Here is an 18089-nt window from a genome sequence, read left to right on the forward strand (position 1 = left end):
ACCACTCCCAATTTTCTCTACCTCAGCACCCCTCTCTGTTGCACCACGGAATTTGTCACAGTTTGTAATTCAATCTGTTTCCTACCCCCCCCCCCCGCCAGTAATCCATACGTAATAATCTATTTCCTTCCCCTCCCCTGCCACCCCCCCTCCCCCAGTAATCCATACGTTCAGAAGCCACTTCTGTTTTCCCACCATAGTACTCCCTCCATCTATTAAGATGCCACACACATTGAGGGCACTCAGTAAACACTTGTGAATAAATGAATGAATCTACACTCTTTAGAGCAATTCTTACCTTTCCATGTACAATAAGTTTATTCCAGCGTCTATCATAATTGAGTAAAGCCACTTGAAATAATGTCACTGCCCAGATTGTATTCATAAAGTAAGTGCTTTTTGTTTGGTGACCACTTCAAATCCAAGTCTCATCCATATTGATGATAAGACTTAAAAGGGGGGGTTATTGAATGAGGTCCTTCTTCTCACACAATGTGGGCTCCAGTGACCACTATAGTTGGAACTACACACAGACTCCTTTTATGCCCCTCTGTTTTCATTAGCTCGGGTAACTTGCCAAAGAGTGATCCTTTTGGGCTGAAATTTTCCATGCTGGGTCTTGGCAAAAGGTGAATTTTGGGGGAAAGTTTGAATAAAATCCCTTCAGCCATTTTTTAGTTTGATGAGGATAAAAAAAAAAAAAAGACATTTTTTTCTTGCTTTTAATTGGAGACATTTTTAGGACACAGGAAACTCCAAACCAGTTGAACTTTGAAAACTTGAAACTCATGTCTAAGCCCATCTAAGGAAACTGTGGGGTGATTTGGGGTTCAAAAAAATTTTTTTTAATAAAAACTAAGAAGTAATTGAAAAATCTCTTTACAGTCTTAGCAATCAAGACATTTTTTCCCACTTGGGCTACATAAGTCTGTGATTCTAGCAAATTGTAAAAGCTCAGAGTTGTTCAGAAGGGATCATAAAACTTGGATTTCAGTTCCTCTGCTATGACAGATGATATTAGTCCCCTTTTCTTTCTTGTCTCAAGAATCTTCTCATAGTGTTATACCAGGAATATAGGATTTAAACATAGCCTCAGAAAACAAAAAAACTGAAGTTCCTGGAATGAAAGGACCACTCCTTCGAAGCCAAATCTACAACTTGCTTTCCAAAGCTTTCTTAGACAAATGCTAACCAAAATATTCTATCTTACACTGGACTTTCTCACTACTCACGTCAGTATCAGATTCTTGCTTTCTTATTCACTGGAAACTACCTTAGACTAGCCATATGCTAGTTCTTACCACAGAATTATTTTCAAAAAACAGCAGTAGGCTGGAAAATCAGGAAGACCTGCGTTTGACTCTCTGCTCTGATATTTACCAAGCAAATACCTTAACCGCTTGCTGAACGGGTATATTTACTCAGTAGTTATCATAAGGGTTAATTTAGGTCCAGTGCACCCCACAGTGCGTGGTACATAATATGTGCTCAATAAACAGCACTCTTTCTGCCCCTCCCCCATCAGCTGTTGATTCACATTTATCCTGTCATTATACCACCTAGTTGGCATCTCATGTCCCTGGTTCTCAGTTCATCCTGGTGTCTAGTACAATCTGAGGCACATGGTCATTGTTTAGCAGAGACGTTGCTGTTGTTCATTCAGTCGTGTCCTACTGTTTGCAACCCCCTAGACTGTAGCACGCCAGGCTTCCGTCTTTCACCATCTCCCAGGGCTTGCTCAAACTCATGTCCATTGAGTCGGTGATGCCATCCAACCATCTCATCCTCTGTCTCCCCTTTGCCTACTGCCCTCAATCTTTCCCAGCATCAGGGTCTATTCTAATGAGTCGGCTCTTAGTATCAGGTGGTCAAAGTATTGGCGCGTCAGCATCAGTCCTTCCAATGAATAGTCAGGACTGATTTCCTTTAGGATTGACTGGTTTGATCTCCTTGCTATCCAAGGGACTCTCAAGAGTCTTCTCCAACACCACAGTTCAAAAGCATCAATTATTCAGCAGAGACACACAGGACAAAATCAGTGAAGTGCCGACTGTTTCCATCAGTGCTGTGTATTTCCAACAATACAAGCAAATGTTCTGTCTTTACTTGTTTCCTTGTCTTTCTCTCTTACCAGAAGGATCTCTTCTTCCACCTTTGTAAACCCAGGATATAGCTGGGTAAGTGACTGAGTGGATGAACACACCAGTCAAGCCTCTTGTTCCTTTACAGGATCTGTATCCTGAATCTTGGCCTCAATTTTCAAGTCATTTTATTTTAGCTCAGGTATTGCCAGACAGCCCAGATTTGTTTGGCCTGCTCACTGACCTTGGTTGTGAATTCCAAATCAGCCACATCTCAAATGATCCTCTCTCCTTGCAGTTTGATTTAGCAGTGAGCAGGCAGAGAACCTTCCACTGAAGTCCTCTGTTGGGGCTCAAACTGCCCCTGTTTGAATTTCCCTACTCCACAGACATAAAACCACTTCAAAAGAGGAAAGCACTGTAGGAATTCAAAAGGAAAAAGGAGGAGGACTTCCTTGGTGGTCCAGTGGTTAAGAGTCCACCTGCCAATGCAGGGTCCATGAGTGATCCCTGGTCTGAGAACGAAGATTCCACATGCTCCGGGGGCAACTAAGCCCATGTGCCACAACTACTGAGCCCGCGTGCCCTAGAGCCTGTGGCCCGCAACAAGAGAAGCCACCCAGAGAGTAGTCCATGTGACACAATGAAGGCCCAGCACAGATGTAAATAAATACATAGATTTAAAAGGGAGGAGGAGGGAAAGAGGGAGGGAAGGGGGGAGGACCCAGCTTAAGTCAGCACACCTCCGCCACCACCCCCAAATAATGTCTATCTGATCCTTTGTTTAATTTTCTTCTGCAAGATTGGGTGGCCTTCCTGCCACCTCTTTAATAGTTTTTTTTTAATTAAAGATAATTGCATTCCAACCCTGTGCCATTTCTTTCGGCACATATTGTATTGCATCCTCATCTCGTTTTATAGGTGGGGAGCAAGCTCAGAGAGTTTAGGATCCTTGCCTCCAGTCAGACATCAAGATGCCCCGGAGCATTATAAAAGCCTTTCTACTTTACAAGGTTTCTCCAATATTATCCACCACTTCATGTCCTTCCCTTGTAACACCCAACTCTACACATGTGCTCGCACACACGTGCACATACTCACAATTAATTGTGTTTCATAGAAAGAGTTGAAGAAGTCTTGAAACCAACTGGGGAGATGAGTACCATTATGCAAAAGATAGCCCCAAATCCACTATAGGATTAACTTTGAGAGTGGAGGGGAGTGCAATCAGAAAAGAGTGCATAGAAAGCTTCAGCTGCTGTTTGGTCCAGTTTTACCTCTTAAGCAGGGTGGTATTTATACGGGTGTTTCTTGTTGGATTCTATAAATGTCCATTTGTCTTAAATGTGTCACAATATGTTTTTTGAAGATTATGCATCATCGCCTGGTGCTTACTCCCAGTTCTGGCCATTCACACACACACACACACACACACACACATCCTTAAACACACACACAGAGTCATGCTCGGTACACACTCATCCACTGACAAGTACACTCAAGCACCCACACACATGACACATAAACATTCACATGTTCACCTACACATGTTCAGTCACAAGAACCCATACATTCAAGTAGACACACTCACACACGTACAGTGCCAGCCAGCCCCAGCCTCACCTCTACTCCACTCCGTGAGTCAGGGGCAACAGGGTCCTCACAGGGCCCCTGAAACCTGGGGCACAGAAATGACACCAGCTGAGGTCTGGGACCACGGGGCAGAGGGCAGACTGGGGATGCACGAGGCTGCTTTCGGGGGCTGACTCAGCTGATGCCGCCCAGGCCAGTCCCGCTGGGACCAGCGTGCAGTGTTCTCCCGCTGCAGCTCGGCTGGGAAGGGGCAGAGTTAAGGAGCCTGGGGAAGGCGCTGGTCTTTCGCAGTTCAGGGTGGGAAGCAGTGACTTGTGTGGGAAACAACCTCCTCGGAAACCATAGCAACACCCATTTGGCGGCTGGGATTGGACCCTGACCAGACGTTTATTAAGCAGCCTCATGAGCTGTGGTCTCCAGAAGAACAATACCAAACTGATCAAATGTTAATAGCTTCAATCTGTTCCTCCTCCCAGAACTCCCGCCCCACCCCCTCTCTCCTGTCTTCGTCTTTCTGCTTCCCCGGCCTCAGCTGAAAACCACCTCTGCCACTAGCCAGCCCAGAGCTCCAGTTCAAGGCCAGATCGTGAGGTGCAGGTGACTTAGGCAGGCCAACCAGGGAGACCCTGAGGGTCCGAAGAGGTGAGCCGGCTCCAGGATCATCTGATCCAGTCGTTCTCAAACTGGCCGCCCTTGAGAATTACCTGGGGAACGTGTTTCTGTAAAAAGACAATGTGTGGATGCCTCCCTAGTCCAGTTAAATCGGAATCTCTAGGGGGTGGTCATTTGTATTTTGTAAAACCCTCTAGAGAATTCTCATATGCAGTCAGAGTTCAGAGCCCCTGAATTACTCTGACCGCCGCCCCCGCACTGTAGAGGTAGGAGTGGGGGAGCCCAGAGAGAGAGAGGGACTGGCCCAAGGTCCCAGAGCTGGGGAGACACCAGTCTGAGAACGGAGCCCAGACTTTCTACTGCCCGTCCAGCTGTCTGTCCACTTGCCTGGGCTACAGCATTCCGTGTGAGTCTGAAAAATGTGTCTCTCCCCTTGACTCACCATGAATCCTGCTTTTTTCTGCCTGGAGCTGTAAAGTTGGGGGGAGGCCGGGATGGGGGGTGGGGCGGAGGTGGCAGCACAGGGAGGAGAGGGATAAAATATATCCAAGAAGGATGCAAGAAAATGTAATTTTAACAAAAATACAGGGACCGGACATTCAAGGAATCCCAACAGCCACACTGACTGATTTCCAGTGTCTACCACAGTCACACAGAATTTATCCACCAAGAGACCTTCACCCAGACACCCAAGTCCCAAGCCCAAACCCTAGGAGACAACTTCAACTCACTTAGCTCTGTCACTGCCACCTGCAGTTGGCCTCCAAGCCATGAGGAGTTGACCTTGTAAGGCTACAGCCCCCACAGTCCAATTCCCTGGCTGATGCCCAAGTTCATGCCACCTCCGAAGCCCAAAGGCCTCCTAAGCAGTCTCCCTAAATAGGTGTATGTTCTCCAAGCCATCTCCTCAGAGCCTTTTAAGTCATGGAAGATGCCCTGTGGCTAGCCTTTGGATTTCAGAAGAGTGACCAACCATCCCAGTCCCAGTATACCCAGGACTGAGGGGTTTCCCAGGATGCAGGATTTGCAGGGCTAAGATGTGGGCGATGATGGAGAGGAGTGGCTGAGGATGGTTTCCCAGGTCTCTGACCTGCACTGCCCATGTGTGATGGAGCCACAACCTGGAGGGACTGGGATAGGAGGGAGGGTAACAAATTCAGTTGTTGAGCTTGGTAAGTTAGGGCAGTATTCAAGTGGAGATGCTGGTAGTTAGGCTCCTGGTTCTATGGTCTGAAGCTAGAGGTCTTCACAGAAAGATGAAGGTTTGGGAGCTATCAGCATAGAAATTGCCATTGAATTATGGGAGTGGATAAGGCACCGAAGGATAAAATTAAAGACAGCTCACAGGAGGACTTAACTTCCAGCTTTGAGGAGTTCCAGTGTTTAAAATTCTGATAGGCATGAGTGAAACCCCCCAGAGGAGACAGGAAGAAGCGCAGCCACCATGGCGGGAGGGAAGCCGAGAGCCTGTGATGTCTCAAAGCCTGAGAAGAGCAGGAGCCCAGAAGGACAGAGTGGTCCGCCGTGTCCAGTGCTGCAGGAAGAATCAAACCAAAAGGCAGGGAAATGCCTACTGACTCAGGAACATAGAGGAAATGCTGACCTTCTCAGAAGTATCAATAGAGCAGGCGTGAGCGGAGGGAAGGGAATGGAGGCAGTAGATAGAGCGTAGGAAACTGATGCGGGGAATTGGCTGGGAAGGAAACTGATGGGGCAGGAGCTAGAGGGAGGCATGGGGTGGACGGAGGGTTTGCTCTGAGGTGAGCGATCTGACTGTGGTTCAGCACTGATGGGGAGGATGCAGCAGAGAGGAAGAGCTAAACACAGAGGCAAGAGGAGGGCTGTGACCACGCCTCACCTCTGCGGCACCTGCCCCGCCAAGGACTCCCTGCTGTCTGTCTGTGGGGCACTTTCCTCCCGTCCATATCAAAGGCTGACCCCAAGAGGCCTTCCCCGCTCTGGGTTTGCACAGCCCCGTTTGCGCACCTCCACCACTGCACTCAAAGCCAGCTGGTTTCCACGTCGTTGGTTCTCCAAAGACAAGACGCTCATCTCAATTCTTAGCCCACAGCATTGGCTGCCTAGAGGATGCGCTCAGGAAACGTTTGTGGAATGAATAAATGAATGAACGCTGTTAGGAACGAATAATGATGAACTTCAGGGCGCACATGGGTGACCCTGAGGACCATATGGGTTGGCACGCGGAGGGGCTCTCTGTTCTCCAAGAAGTGCGGCCTTGAGAGAATCCAGTTCCAGAGGTCTCCGCTAGGGGCGGGGAGGCTGGGTGGAGTGGACCCCCTCACTGGGCCTGCCTTCCTCCCTTCCATTGTTCCTGACAGCTGCACGTGGAAAGTACAACATCCAGCAGGGCCCATGTGTTCCCCTCCTCCCCGCTCTCAGCAGGAAGGGAACAGATGGGCGTAATTTATGCCCAAGCCCTTCCCTTGGAGCCCTGGCACTGGGGAGAGGGGCTGCAGGGGCCGAGATCCACCCAGGTTCCACAAACTTCTCTCAGAATCTAGACCAGAGGACCACAGCGGGGGCCAGACAGGGTGGGGTGCAGGAGAGGGCGGGCAGCGGAGGAGGAGGGGAGAAAGAAAGGGGACCTTCATTGTGTGCGACCTTGGCATTCCCGCCCAGGAGCCCCCAGGGTGCATGCATCACCTCAGCACAATTCTGCAACGAATGGACTCTTGCACCTGCTTCAAAGGTGAGGAAACTGAGGCTCAGAGAGGGGCAGGAAGGGCTCCAAGTTCACTCAGCTGGAAACTGGCTGCATTGCCAGGATTTCCAAAAAGGTCTGTCAGTTTGCAAAAATTGTCCTTGCCACCAGACACTGTGTCTTCAGGCCTCCCTTCACCCTCCCTCTCGTGGGCCATCTGGGGTGATAGGCGAAAGGGACCAGGAGACGGAGGCTCCTGTATTGAGGGGATAACAGACACTAGAAATCACACAGACAGCAGAAGACCAGGCTGGAAACACGGAGGGGTACCTGGAGGGTCAAGTAGCGAGTCCTCTTGGGATGGGCATTCCTTTGGCTGGCTTTTGAGGTCAGTCCACTGCGGGGGGCTATCCTGTAGCCAACCCTCACAGTTAGGTTGGGGTAGAGTCAAGAGTCTGAGGGCTTTTGAGCTCTGAGTCCCCAAAACACACCTCTCAAGCCCCCCCTTGCTTCCTCACTCAATTCCACCTGAGTCGTCTGCCATAGAACCCACATGTGTGGGAGTCAGTAAACATGGGTTCAGACCCCACATGCCAGCCATGTGCCTGGGGACAAACACGTCACGTCCCTGACTCTCAGTTTCATTATCCATAGAATTCACTTGTGAGAAGGAGACAATGGCAGAACCCGACCTCCAATTAGTCCATTTGGCTATTTTGGTGTTATTTGGTTCCTTTGACTCTATTGTATCAGTGGCTACTTGTAAAAAATAAGAGACTGTCCCTCAAAGTACAAATTTCCAACCTCTTGAATAAATCAGAATGCCTGCAACTCCGGCCTGCATGGCCCATGGCCACAATTTGGAGGGACGTGCACACCTGAGTTTTCCACCGTGCCCACCATCCCTTTTGCCTGCACCCATCTCATGTGCCCGTGGCATGGGGCATTTGCTACCCGTGCTGTCAAAACCATTTGCCAGAGCTCTGAAACTCTTAGCACCTGGATGGCAGAGTGCGGATATATAGTTCATCCATATCCCCTGGAGCCCAGCACAAGGCCAGCAGATCGCTCAGCCACTCATTTGCTTAACAAATACCCTATGTGTCGAGTCCTTGCTCTGTGCCAGCACCTCATGCAGGGCTGGACCTTGAGCAACACACCAGCCAGATACAAGTCGTATCTCACAAGAATCCATAAGACCAGCTCTGTCATCATCTCCTCCACACAGATGAGAGAGGGAAACTGAGGCACCAAGAAAGGTAGACACACTCACACAAGATTTCATAAAAAAACGAGGCAGAGGGAGGATTCAAACTCGGTTCAGCTGATTCAATGTTCTGAGCCAAGGTCTCTGCAAACTACAGCTTCTGAGCCAAATCTTGCACATCAGCTGTTTTTTGTTGTTGTGGCTACTATTATTCTGGTTTATTTTTTGGCTGTGCTGGATCGTCTTTGCTGTGTGGGGGCTTCCTCTAGTTGCGGTGAGTGGGGTAACTCTTCTTGTAGTGTGCAGGCTTCTCACTGCCGTGGCTTCTCTTGTTGCGGAGCACTGGCTCCAACACACCCAGCTTCAGTAGTTGTGGTTCATGGGCTTTGCTGCCCTGTGGCATATGAAGTCTTCCTGGAACAGGGATCTAACCCGTGTCCCCTGCATTGGCGGAAGGATTCTTATCCACTGGACCACCAGGGAAATCCCCACCTGTTTTTATAAACAAAGTTTTGATGGAGCACAACCAGGCCCTTTGGATTACCTTGTCTGTAGCTGCTTTCCCAGGATAATGGCAGAGTCGAGCAGGGGCAGCAGGGTGATATGGCCCCTCAAAGTCTAAGATATTCACTATCTTTTTCAGTCCCTCAGTCACGTCTGACTCTTTGTGACTCCATGGACTGCAGCACTCCAGGCTTCCCTGTCCTTCACAATCTCCCAGAGTTCACTATCTAGCCCTTCACAAAACAAGTTTGCCAGCTCCTGCTCTGAGCCACCATTCTAAGCATCCTGCCTTCGTAAGAGGGTTGTTGTTCTCATAAAATTATACTGGGGGTGGGAGTGGGGGTGTCAGATAATTTTTCAAAAATATATTTAAAAGGCCCGTGCTAAACAACAAGATCCAACTGTATAGCACAGGCAACTATGTTCAATATCCTGGGATAAACCCCAATGAAAAAGAATAGAATAAAGAATGTAGATATATGTACAACTGAATCATTTGCTGTACGGCAGAAATTAACACAACAGTGTAAATCAACTCGACTTCGATAAAAATAAGTAAATAAATAGAAAGGCACATGCTGTGATCAAGCAGATCTAGGCAGCGCCTATGTCGAGTACCCAGGGAAGGCCTTTGAATAAAGGTCATGGGGCTGAGATCTGAGTGATGAGGAGACAGTTACACAGAGAAAGGGGAAAGAGCCTTGCAGGCAGGGGTAAGAGCCAGGCAGAGGCTCCAGGGCCTGAACAAGTGTGGAAGGCTGCAGGAACACCAGGAAAGCCAGCATGCCGGAGCCCAGAGGGTGAGGAGGAGGGCACATGGATAGAAAAGGGTCTGGCCCAAAAGACATCCTAAAAATGCGTGAACACATGAGCTAAGCAGGGCCTGGAGGAGCCCAGAAAGCCCCATCGGACATGCGCTGGCTTTTTGCTTCCAGATCCTCCCTTTAAACTGGCAGGACCTCCTCTCCCCTGGCTGTAAAGTGAGTTCTCACTCTGAGCCGCCCTTCTGGGACTGGTGTGGGCCAGAGGCAATAAAGACATGACGGAAAAGCCCTCGGCAACCACGCAGGGCTGCCCTGGGACCTGACGGCTGCCCCTGCCCCCTTGACGTGTGTGCTGAAGTGTGCTGGGACACCCTCCCGACCCCCGGGAGCTGCAGACCCAGAGACCCAGCCTCGTCCCTTCCCAGTCAGGCTGACTCGCAGTATAGCCTTGGCCGACCACCTCCCCTTCACCCCGCCCTCAGCTAAAGGGGAAGGTTTGTAAAAAAAAAAAAAAAGAGAGAGGGGGCCATTGGAGGCGGCCAAAGATGGGGGTTCCTGATAATATGTGACCAGAGAAATCTCTGTCATTTACCTAGCTCCTGGGTTTTTGCTGGCAAGGGTACTGCTAAGCACCCATTTCAATGACTTGACTTGACAAATCTGTGAGTAATTAAAAGCTGATGAATGGCATGAATGATGTCCAGTTAAAAGTCAGTTTGCCACTTCTGAGCTGTGTGACTTGTAGAAAAATCACATCCCATAATTAGAGCCTCAGCCTCCTCACCTGTCAAGTGGGAATACCACCTCTTGAAAGGGTTGTTTTGAGGGTTAAGTGGAATTGGAGTGATTGTGTGAAGCACCTGGTAGCGCTGGCTTCACCATAGCTCTGCAAAATGTCAGCAACTGTCCTTCGCCTCTTAGACCCCAGGATCTGGTAACACGCCTGGCATAGCTGGGTGGGGAGACCCTGAACAGTGCGAGATAAAGAGACTGGGCTTCTGAAGCCCCTGTGTGTCTGATAAATGCAGAATGGGTTGGTTCTTTGGGACACATGGATGAGAGTCCTGAGAAAGTCCAGGGTAACAAATGGTCCTGTGATGTAGCTTCATCCATTTATTCACTCATTAGTAACAATAAAAAATTTGTGTTAAAGTATAGTTGATTTACAATGCTTACCTGGCAGGGGTAATATCACGATTTGAAGGTGATTTTCCCAAGGCAAGGCTTATCGATTTCACTCAACAAAAATTGACAGAGCATGCCCTATGTGCCCGACCCTGTAGGAAGACCAGGCATGCAGAGGAGGGGAAGAGAAGAGGAGTCAAGAAGCTATCAGACCTTCAAGGTGAAGAAGGATAAATGGCATGCAGTGGGCACACAAGTTGAAAGCAATGAGTCATGGCCATTCCCTATGTTTTCTGAGTGCTGTAGCTCAAACACAGACAAGAGTGGTCCTTCGTGCTCATAGGAAAATATCACGTCAATCAAAGAGCAGGATAAGGGAACGACTCAGTTTTCATCCTCCAGACAGGTCTAAGATCCAAATGCCAGCTCCTCTAACATCCAACTCTGTGACCTGGGCAAGCCATTCACTCTCTGAAACTCTGATTCCTTAAGGAACTCAACTTTAAATAATACCTTCTCTGGTCCAGAGGCTGGGAAGGGTGGAACAGGAGGAAGGGAAGCTTGCATTTGTGGATCTGACTCTAGTTATCTTCCACTATAGACTCCCCTCTCCTCTCTCAATAACAGAACCCCTTGATGCTGGCTGAGGACATGGATACCCAGAATAAATTATAGCCTCTCTTGCTATATTTGGCCAACTGACTAAGCTCTGATCAGTGGAATATAATTGGAAATGCTTTCTGCAGCTTCCAGGGAGTGTGCTTGTCCTAATCTCTAACTTTCTTCCTTCCTGTTTTCTGGAATGCAGATACAATGGCTGGAGTTACAGCTGGCATCTTGGATCAGGAGGTGATCTTGAGAGCAGCAACAAGACAAGGAGCCTAAGTCCCTGACACTGTCACAAGCTGAGGGATTTGGAGGAAGGGCAATGTTTCAAATCCTTCCAACTGAACCCAATTCTTACTAACAAATCACATTCAGGGGGTCAAGGCACCTCTGTTCTCATGACTAGTGAGCTCTCAAAGGGTAAGCACTACTCTGTAGGTGGTGGTCTCCATTTCCTCCTGGCTGAGGATCCATTGGCCCTGGCACTGAAGTGCCTTCCATGAGCCCCTCCCTTGCTCCCAGTTCTCCTTCAGTGAGATCATAGGCCTCACAGGATGCCCTTCCCAGCTAACAATGGCTCTAGTGCAGAGGTCACGTGGTTGCAAGATTAAAAATACGGGCACATGTTTATAAATGCACCCAGATGAGAATATTTCCAAAAGTGGGGTCCAAATTCCTACACAGACCAAGGCCAGCTGGGTGATTCAGCACCAGCAGTCTACAAAGCACTTGTTCAGTGTGTACCCGGGAAAGCCTTCTCCGGCCGAGGCACCGTGCCAGGCCCTGCAGGCGGAGGGAGGGAGAGGCCCCATCCCCAAGAACCAGGAGCCAGTGGCCAAATGAGGACCTAACACGTTCACACAGCACAGTTCATTCATCCCATTCAGTCACTCATTTATTCAGGGACTGTTTAGTGAGCACTTACTATGTACCAGGAAAAGGGCCAAGGAGAAAATAGATACCAAAGGGAATCAGGAATCCGGCCTGGGGCTGCCCATTGAACATGAAAACATCCATCCTCACCATCTCTGTCCCACAGAAGCCACATGTGCCCCCACACTCCCTCATTTTTGAAGTTCAAATATTTCTAACAACGAAAAGGGCCATGGGGCTTAACAAACAGACTTGAATTTTCGGGAGCTGACCATGGGTAGGCAGGGGTCAGAAGTTCTGGGAAAGGACCAGTGGTTTTCCACAAGGCCAGAGTTGATCTGCATCATGGATCAGCCGCTACCTCTGGCGGTAAGACCCTCCCTCACCAGCCTCAGTATGCTCATCTGTAAAATGGGATGGTAATAAAGAGCCAGCCCTGTCACTGGGCGCATCCGAGATGGAATCTTGGTTTAATCACCACTCAGCCAGCTAAGCTGTCACCCTGGTGGATCTGTTCAGTGTTTCTCGGGCCTTTCCTGGCAGTCCAGTGGTTAGGCCTCTGAGCTTCCACTACGGGAGTCACAGGTTTGATCCCTGGTTTGGGAACTAAGATCCCACAAGCTGAGAGGCATGATCAGAAAAAAACAAAAAAACAAAAGTTAATGTTTCTATAAAATGGGAACAATATGCTACCCACCTCATTTGGTACTAAGAGGATAAACTGCTCTCTGTTTATGGAAAAAAGTGAAGGATCAGGAGTAGGCAGGAGTAAGGAGCGGGTGGTGGTGGGAAGAGTCTGAGAGCTCTCACCCAGCATAAAGCTCTATCCCATGTATTATCTATTCATGTTTTAAAGCTTTTTAAAAATTACTCTTGTAAAGTATGTGTCATATGCAAGCTCCCTCCCCTCTGGGCCTCAGTCTCCCCGTTCAGAAAGTGAAGGGGCTAGCCTCTCAGGATTCTGCTGCCTGGCCTCTGCTCAGGAGAAGCTGCCTGGAACATGAAACTGTAGGGTTTTCTGGACTTTCCCCCAGTGTAACTTCACAGCAGAGTTTTCTATTTGCAGGGCATTTAACAGTCAGTCATCTCGAAGCAACGCCAGGTAAACATTTCAGCAGAAAGTAAAAGGAGGGGTGGGCAGGGGGCACGTGACCCAGCCGGGATGCGACGGACACGGAGCGCAGTGTGGCAGGCACGCTGGGGGCTGCATCCCAGCCCTGCTCGCCAGACCGGCCAATCCCAGGGCTCCCACTCTATCCAGAAGTCTCGTTAAGTCCATTTTATAAGTCTTTTTTGACAAGTGAGGCCTTTAAAACATGTTCCTCATTGTGCAGAGGGTGAAGTTCAGTCTAAACATTTGTCTGCAGGAGACACTGGGAGGACCCAACTGCCTGGGGACCATCATAAACTCCGCTCACACTCTGGGGCCCCAGGAAGGAGGAGCTTCCTCAAGACACCCTGTCGGGGGCTCTGCAAAGAATTAAATACAAAGAATAAAAAACTCAGTGCCCAAACACCTCCCAGCTAGCTATACTTTCTATGATCTTTTAAGGAGGAGCTTCTTCAAGACACCCTGTCTGGGGCTCTGAGAAGAATTAAACACGAAAAATAAAAAACTCGGTGCCCAAACACCTCCCAGCTAGCTCTACTTTCTATGATTTTTAACCTTTAACAGGTATTTTTAACCTAGTTTATTATCCATAGTCACACAGCCGGAGACAGGCTAAGCCAGCATCCAAATTCTGGTACCCTTGGTACCAAAGTCTTAACTGTGTTTCCCACCATCCCTTGCCAGGACACAAGGGCAACATACTGCATGCTGGGAGTGGATTCCCTAACAGCCCAGCCTTTCATGAAGAGTCCTGTGGGAGCCTAAATCATTCTACTTTGTGTCGGACCCCAAAGGAAGACCACTCCCTAACGTGGCCAGTCTTGGTGTTGCATATGGTGAGCAAAGCTGAGTCAAAGTCAAATTCAGCATCCGTAGGATAGGGCAGCCCTGATGGAAGGAGATGCACCTCATAGCAATTGGGGACAAGATTTCAAAGGTCTTTTCCTGGGAAGTTTCTTGGGGCAGATCAGGTGAGACGGGCCCCCCGGTGACTCCCGAAGACCACTAGAGTCACAAACACGCACTTGTTAAGAGAAGGTCAAGGTGGGGAAGTTCGACCCAGAGGGAAGCAGAGGACAGGACAGTGGAGGGAAAGCCCACTTCCCAAGAGCCAAGAGCTGCCTGGAGAGACTTCTCACACCCACTCACCTGCCTTAGAGGTCAAAGTCCGGCTGCCTAGAGCAAGACACACAAGTCCTTCGTGGACTGGTCTCTCCTCCCAGGCAAGCTGCCTTTGCCCACTCCTCGCCATCTGGACAGGGCCAGTGCTCAACCACAAGGAAAGGCCGAGCACCTCTGATGCTTCAGGCTCTCCTCAGCTTCACACTGTATGTTTCCAAAGTCGACTCCACCCCTGACCAACCTCTGCTCATCTCTTGAGGCCAATCCAACGGGCATCTCCATGGGAGACCTTTCTAAGTCCCTGGTCCCTCCTGTCCCCCAGCGCTGTCTGCTCCTGTGTAAACTCTGAGGCGAGTTGATGGCTCAGTTCCCACCTTTGTAAATCAGAAATAAAAAAAATAATAACGTATCTCCCTGGGCTGATGTGAAGATTCAGTGACATGAAGCAAATCCAATGATGAGACACGGCCTGGCCAGCCTCAGTGCTGATCCATCCGGCATTGCCACTCTGGAACCAAGGGAACTGGTAGGGAATTTTCTAACAGGAGCTGCAACCCCCTCAGCCTTTGCCTTTGATGGGGATTCCTTGTTTCTATCAGGGCTCAAATTAAGCTTCTGTGTTGCAAAGGCATCCTTAGCCATCCTAGCAGAGACGTCCTCACCTGTCTGAGGTTCCCGTTCAGGTGTGTTTGTGCCACTGTGAAGCCCCCAGACCCCTCTACAACAATATCTGTTTCCATGCCTCTCTCCTATTACACTGAGACGGGGACCGTTTCTGAATCCAAATGCTCGCTGTCTCAGTGATGACAGAATGCCAACAGGAGGACTGTTTTTTTCACACACCCCTGGAGAAATCCCCTATAAGCGGAACACAAGTCCAGTTAGAGAGGAGCAGCAGCAGGTAAACATTTTCTCAGGAAGGAAAAGGAGGGGTGGGCAGGGGCCACAAATAAAATCTGCAATTTTTGCCATAAGCTGTTGTCTGTGGAAGCGGGAAAGAGACAAGGATTTTGTACTCACAATTTACTTCACTTTGATCTCAGAATTTCAGAGATTTGCAGCATCGTATTTTGGCAAAACAACTGAAAAACTCCCACTGGACATTTAAATACCATTCCAAGAGCATACCTCCAGTGACAAGGTACTTGCTACCTATCAAAATAATCCATTCCACATTTGATATCTCTGACTACTGTAGCTTCCTTTAATGTTGCTCTACAGCTTTTTCCATTAGTCATCCGTCTGCCCCTTGAGCCCCATAGAATCCGGGTACTTCCTCTTCCCAGGATAGACCTTTCAAGGCAGGGTCTCTTATACCCCCAGCCCCATCCTTCCTCCAAAGCAACACCCCAGTTTCTTCTGCCAAGGCTTCAGGGCCCTCCCCAACCTGGTCATCTACTTCCACTTCAATGGATCGCCACCAATTGGTCCCACTCACAATGCAGAACCCAGAGCTGAGGGCAGAGCTTGTGGTTGACTCCAACCAGCTCAAAACAACAATTTTGACTTTCAGAACCAGAGGCCCTTAAAGATCATCTCAGAAAGTCCAGCTCCCCTACCTTACAGATGAGACCGAAGGCCATAGACATGCAGTAATTTACCCCAGGGTTCTGATATCCCAGTAGAACAACAGAATCACCTCTGTCAAAAATAAACAATATCATCATTGTTGTTGTTTTCATTGGCAGCCACATCACAGGATGAACTCATATTGGACTTCAGTCTCAGAATGGTGATGTTTCTTCAATGATGTCAACATTAATCTTGCAATTCCTTCTAGTAAACAAATCAGTAAAAAAAAAAAAAAATAATAAATAAATCATAGATAAGTAGGTAGACAGACAGATAGAGGAAATCCTTAGAAACAAGAAGTAGATTAGTGGTTGATGGAGAGCTGTAAGGAGGAGAGGATGGGGAGGGACTGCTAATTCATACAAACTCTCTTTGGGGGGTGATTAAAATGTTCTGAAATCTGATAGGGGATGGTTACACAACTCAGTGAACGTACCGAAAGTCTCTGAATTATGCACTTAGAAAGGGCGAATCTTACAGTATGTGACTTTTACCTCAAAAAAGCTGTGATCATCTGGAAAAATATAGGAATAGTTGATGTCGACTTTCTTCAGTTCAGTAGCCTTTCCTTAGAGCCCTTAGTCAACAGATCCTCAAAGGATTCCAGGGATTCAGATGACTGATATCACCAGTCAGAACAAACCTTGGAAAGTCCTCCTTGGATGTGTTTTAAACTTCTGATCCCCAGTCAGCATTCCAAGAAACGGACTCAATGACAGTCTGTTTGGGTCTCAGATGTGAACGGCCAGGGTCCAAGTTACGAACACTCCCTGTGTGTCGAAAGCCTTAAATAATCATCTTGCTTAGTCTTCCCAGAAGTCTCTTAGGCAGTGGTTCTCAGACTTGCGAGTGCATCAGAAATGCCCAGAGGGCCTGTTGAAACAGAGATTGTTGGTCTCCACCTCAGAGTTTCTGATTCAGTAGGTCCAGGGTGGGACTCAAGTTTCCAGGTGATGCCATTGCTTCTGGTGTGGGAATCACACACGACACTTAATTCTCCTGCTTTACAAATGAGGAAATGGAACCTCAGGGAGAGTCAGTAAGGTGCCCAGAATCACAGGATGTGGCAGAGACTACGGTGAGCTGCCCCAAGAACATTTCTCACATCTCTCCCCTCCTGCTGTTCTCAAGAAACAGTTTGAGGACTTCCTTGGTGGTCCAGTGGTTAAGACTCTGCACTCCCAATGCAGGGGACACAGGTTCGATCCCTGGTTGGGGAACTAAGATCCCACATGCTGTAGGGCATGACCTAAAAAGTAATTAATCAATTAATTTTAAAAAAGAATAGAGGTTGAAAATGTTCATTATTGTTTTCCAACATTCCTTGCAGCTGGAGTTGGCTCGGTGACATGATTCCAACCAGGGTCCCTCCTTCCTGCACCAAATCCTGACAGGATGCTGGGAGATCTGCTTTCATGTCATGCTAGAGACATGCTAGAGACATTGAGCAGGAGGACAAAGTATCCCCAGGTCCTTGAATATCGGCAGCTGGCCCAACAATCCCAACACTACTGCACACTTTTTGTTACGTATGAAAAGTAAACCCCAATTGGTTTAAGCCACTATTAGTCATATATTCCATTATTTATAGCTATCATCCCTAAAGATACACAAGAGTGATCAATATCAGGGCGGGGATGTAAGCCCATCGAACCGCTGACTTATTCTTTCCACTCTCCATAATGCCCCTAGAAATGGAATTTGGGGGCTCTGAAGTACTCAACACACCTAAGAAATATCTTCACTTCCATCTAATAGTGTTCATCAAAGGGAAGTGGCTTGAGAAATTTGCCTCAATTCTCAAGCAAAGGAATTGGATGTGGTTTGAACCTAACCAATGTCCCATAACTGACCCGAGTAAGGGTGCCTTTAGAACCTTACACTCGAAGTGTGGTCCACCCTCCAGCAGCAGCAGCAGCACCTTGGTGACAGAATCAGAATTTCCGCCCCAATCCCAGTCGTGGGAATCAGAACCTGTGTGCTCTCTAGAGCCCCAGGAGCTTCATATGCTCACTGAAGACTGAGAAGTAGAGTTCTGGCTCACTGGTTCCCAAGACTGAGGGTTAGAATCACCCGGAAATCTACCACCAAATACACAAACCAAAAAGGCTGAGTCCCAGACCTCACCCCAGACCTACTGAATCAAAATTCCGCTTCGGTAGGAACCAGAAGCCACATCACTAGTTCTTTATACTATTTTGTTCAGGGACCTTTTTGAGAAATTCATTAAAGCTGTACTCATTCTTGCAGAGAACTG

At 48.4% G+C, this 18089-nt stretch overlaps 1 non-coding gene across 1 annotated transcript; it reads left to right on the forward strand.

Annotated features, from left to right (window-relative positions):
- Positions 1–16979: 16979 nt before the first annotated feature.
- Positions 16980–17052, forward strand: TRNAG-CCC. Its single transcript has one exon. It is a non-coding gene; the product is annotated as a tRNA-Gly (tRNA).
- The last annotated feature ends 1037 nt before the right edge of the window (positions 17053–18089 follow it).

This window comes from Cervus elaphus, chromosome 16, assembly GCF_910594005.1.
Source record: "Cervus elaphus chromosome 16, mCerEla1.1, whole genome shotgun sequence".
NCBI classification, from domain to species: domain Eukaryota; kingdom Metazoa; phylum Chordata; class Mammalia; order Artiodactyla; family Cervidae; genus Cervus; species Cervus elaphus.